General features: G+C 40.9%; 1 long non-coding RNA gene across 1 annotated transcript; it reads left to right on the top strand.

Moving 5' to 3' along the window:
* The first annotated feature begins 1,324 nt into the window (after window positions 1–1,324).
* LOC102011744 lies at window positions 1,325–3,180 on the top strand. The gene is made up of 2 exons (XR_263015.1): window positions 1,325–1,655; window positions 3,003–3,180. It is a non-coding gene; the product is annotated as an uncharacterized LOC102011744 (long non-coding RNA).
* Window positions 3,181–4,618: the final 1,438 nt, after the last annotated feature.

Below are 4,618 nucleotides of genomic sequence, written 5' to 3'. Positions count from 1 at the left end.
AACCTCATACCCTTTGTATTCCTCACTCATAATTGCTCTGTGAGAAACATGTTTGAAATTTAAGGCCGGTGTTGTCTGTGCCTGGTGCCTGGGTCTGTGTGTGCCTGTGTGAAAAGAAATTTCAAAAGGAAGGCCTGGAGAATTGCCATGGGACAGTGGCAAGGACATGCCCAGATAGCTCGCAGGGAATGCCCATCTCAGCTCATGGTACCCAGGTTCTTATCCAGTGACCACAGAATGTTATGTTTTTGCAGAGTTGTCCAGGCTGGTGCTACCTTCTCCAAGCTGCTGTGACTTCTGTCTGGTGATAATCCAAGCTACCCATTTCACACCACCCTTCTCTACCCGTAGGGTAGACCTCAGCCAGTAAGCAACCCTGGGGGCCCAAAACCAGACCCCATTTTCTCAAGATGGGAGAATTTATACAAAAGCTCCCTCTACCCAGCTATATCTCTTAACCGGACCCTACACCCAGAGCTGCACAAACTCAGCATCATGCAATGCTTACAGGATCAGGATCTGCACCATAGTTATACGGAAATCAAAAAGAAAGTAAGTGGGTGCTTGAATTGCAGCTCCATGATGCAGCACTTGCCTAATATGAGTGAGGCCCTGGGTCTGAGCCCCAACACGAGGAAAAATAAAAACAAAAAGTGGTGCTATTTTTGGATTTATCTCCTCATTCTTGTATTCACTAATTAGCTCATCCAGTTACCCACACACTTATTTTCATAATTATCAGTTTATTAAAAATATTACCATAATTTTATTTTGTTTTAAAATATAACATTTTATGGGATGAGTCCTGAGAATGCTAAAAGACTTAAAGGGCAGTGCCAAGACACCAAAGGGAATTGGAAAAGTAGCCCTTTCTAGGGCCAAGGCTCCTACCCTGTATCATCTGGTTGGCATCTCATCCAAAAGGGCTCTTGTCTCATGAAGAAAGCAAACACGCAAGTACATCACTTGCTATGCTTTGACGTGTTATAGAAGAAACTGTGAGGGAAATAGAAGCATATTTGGAAGAATGAGATGCCATAAGAAAAACCTCTATATAAAGGAAGGAGTACTTGTGGGAAAGAGCGGGGGAGTGTAGGTGCTTCTTAAAGTGGAGAAGAAAGAAAAAGAAAGTGGATAGAGAACAAGTGAGCATTCCTGAAGCATGGTGACCCACAGTGTTAGAACACGGAGCACAGAATGGGGAACAGTTGTCAGGGAGGAGAAGAGGTGCTTGGACTGAAGGCACCTCATAGAGGCTCTGGGTGCCCTTTGGAGCTGAGGCTTCAGCACCATGGCAACAGCCAGCCACGAGGAGCTTTCACGAGGGCCCTGGCAGTCACTCGAGAGGCCTCAGTTCACTGCAATGCAGGGAGCAAGCGTGGGCACAGCTTGGGGTAGATGGGTGAAAGGAGCCTCCATCTGTTATCTTCTACTGGGGTAGAGAAGATGAAAAAACTGGAATCGACCACACAGTGCCTCCACTGAGGGACTGGGCTAAGCAATCAACAAGGGAGATACTTGATAAAGAGTCTGGGGTTGCTCTGAGACCCCTCTCCAGGGTGACTGGTGGCAGCTTGGGAAACCAAACTCTTGTTCACTACATTATGCTCCTTCAAGCCTTTCCTACAGAGAAGAGACTGTTGCTTTAATCCAAGGTACTTGTTAATAATAAATGCCTGATTTTTTATAAAAATAAATAATCCATTTAGTAGACCAGTGCTCACTTCAGCAGATTTTCCACGAATCAGATCACAAAATACAAATATCTCCCCTTTGAGTCTCCCCATTTTTTGATAGACTGGTGGTTTTGAAGTTTATATTTCTATTTACTAAGCCTTAATTAAATCTGCAAATATAAAATTTGGATATTTCTAAAGATTATGTGATTCCATCTAAACACTGTAGTGTTTTGGCTTTTGGGATACTAAAAGTATAGACATAAAAATACTTTAATATACTTGATGAACATCAACAAGGAAAGTTGAAAATCTGATAGTTCATATAATCCAAAATTCTATCTATAATTTTTTTGTCTTTTAGGGACAAGGTTTCACTATGTAGTTCAGGTTGACCTTGAACTCACTATGTAGCCCAGGCTGGCCTCAAACTTGCAGGAATTCTCCTGCCTCAACCACCCAAGTGCTGGGGTTACAGGAGTGTGCCACCATGCCTGGTCTTCTAATATTTTTAAGAAAAATTTCTGCACAGTATTGATTCAGGTAGGAGAGATAACATGGCTGTCCACCTGTGATCATATGTAATTACTAACTGCACTCAAGGCATAGACAACTGACTTTAACAAGCAATTATTAAACTTTTCTTAGTACCTGGTAGTACTTCATATATTGTCTGCCTTCTCTGGTAATAAAGGGAAAGTAATAAATACTTTAAGTATCTACTAAATGTCAGGTATAATCACAGACATTTTGTGTGATCCACTTTAGCTCATCTCCAGGTAATAATAATAACAATAGTAATAATAATAATTGCTCAGGTATGCCTATGGGCACCAAGAGACAAAATACCATACAGAACTGAGAATGGACTCCAGAGGGAATTCCACAGCATGTTCCCTTTGGGCTAGTCTCCTTTGTTCATCTGCCTTGCATATCACATTCCAATTTATCCAAACCTTCTAAAATTAGATGGAGATCTCTTACTACTGTAATTCTCTGTGAAACATGCATTATATATAAAATAAATGTGTTTAGAAGTAAATTAAAACACAGAAAGTTTGATTTCTAACATTGTTTAAATGAAGATTGAAAATGTCAATTTTCTTTTTGCTTCGAATACGTAGGGACTGAAACATTTAAAAACTAGAAAAAAGAAAAACAGGTGAGCTCAGACTGGGCTACGCAGGGAGAATCTGCCTCCAAAAGAAAAGGGGGTGGTTTTGTATATTCTCTAGATTTTCTGCCCTAAAATGGTTGGTTATTCCCACATTATTGCTGATATCTCTTTGGTTTTGCTCTCCATTCTCCATGGGTTATTGTCCTCAGAGACGTCCCCAGGATGAGCGGGCATCCTTCTCTGTCTGTGGAAGACTTTGGACATGTTCCTGTCGCTAAATGAATACAGAATATCTACCTGGAGTCATTGCCTGAGAAACTGCATCTCATCCCATGTGGTCACTCCTCGGGGCTCTGTGTAACAAACTAAATGTGAGAACATGGCCAATTTGTTCTTGTTGCTTTTTTTTCCTTTTAATTAGGTTATTAAAGGGACAGAATCCTATCAGCCATTTGTGTGTGCAGTGTAATAAAGCTGGTAGCAATCAAATCAATTTTAAAATGGCCAATTAGGGAAACACATTTCCTAATTCATAAGTTCAAGCCAAATTTAAATAGGGGCAACTGACACACATAATAAAGATAATCCAATTTTACTTATCTTCACATTTTTAAATAACATTTATGGATATTATTCTATGTGCCTGATGAATAGTAAGTCATTTAATGATCCTAACAGCCTTTGTGCTATCTCACTCCTAAAATTCCACTCATTTCACAGACAAAGACAGTAAGTGAGTGTGAGCTGACCTCTTGAGGTCACACAGTTGTGAGTGATGCATTATAGCTCTGCAACCAAAACTCTCTGTCCTTTCTCCATACCCTATTTTCATCTCTGATTGAAGGTGCTTCATCTTATCCAGCACCCGTCTTCCCACTTCATTGCCCAATCAGGAAAAAGGAGGTGATCTACATCAGCAAGGTACAGACTACATACACTGGTGAACAGATACCCTGCTAATAAGACCTTGACAATGCAAAGGATTCACACTCTCAACTACAGAACTCCAGGTTAAAACCCTCTAAAGAGGAACTCCTGTTAAAGATATCCCGCTTTCAGTAGGTGGTCATAAGATAGCAACAAATCTTTAATGTCAGTTCTATTTATTCCTCCCAAAGTGGCAGGACCTCTCATCTCTCAAATATATGCATAGATCACCTTATCATGCCTTTATCAAAAGCTAAAGATCTGTTATGGGCCAGAGTAGAGTGGTTTTTGAAAATTGCAATTTCAAACACACAGTTTTAACTCAATGTTGGTCCTCCAGGAAAATCTACAAAGTGCTAACTGATCTAGGAAAAGGATCTGGTTTTGATAGTCACATTCGCTGCCCAGATCCTTTTCCATGTTTCCAGAACCCTCCTAAAAACCCCAATCTCTCGTCTTGACTGCAGTCTCTCTCTGACTCCCACCCTTGGAGGTACATCTTAATCTAAATGAACTCTTGTCCTTTCTACCTTCATTGTCCCTTGGTAAATTCTTTTACTGGCCCACATCACGAGCCATGCATAGGCTGCCTTGCATAATGTGCCCTGTGCTAAAGATATGCAGTCACCAGACAAAGCCCAACGAGGTTCTTGCAGTTGAAGAAGGCACTTGACCATGCTACCCATAGAATAGCTTTGCAGGTTCTCTGACTTTCCTCATGGAAAAAGAGTTTTCAGGACTAGACTGTAAGGGACATGGGAACAGTTTTATTAGGGAGAAATTTAAGTAAACACCCAAAGAAAGAGAGAGTGGGCCTTCCAGAGAAAGAAGTACATTACTTATGGGAACATTTATGTCTCTCTTAAAGGAGTGTTAACCCCAGGACAAGGTGCTCCTG

This window comes from Chinchilla lanigera, unplaced genomic scaffold (genome assembly GCF_000276665.1).
Source record: "Chinchilla lanigera isolate Chin_1 unplaced genomic scaffold, ChiLan1.0 scaffold00058, whole genome shotgun sequence".
NCBI classification, from domain to species: domain Eukaryota; kingdom Metazoa; phylum Chordata; class Mammalia; order Rodentia; family Chinchillidae; genus Chinchilla; species Chinchilla lanigera.
This window is presented reverse-complemented; position numbering and strand designations above follow the sequence as displayed.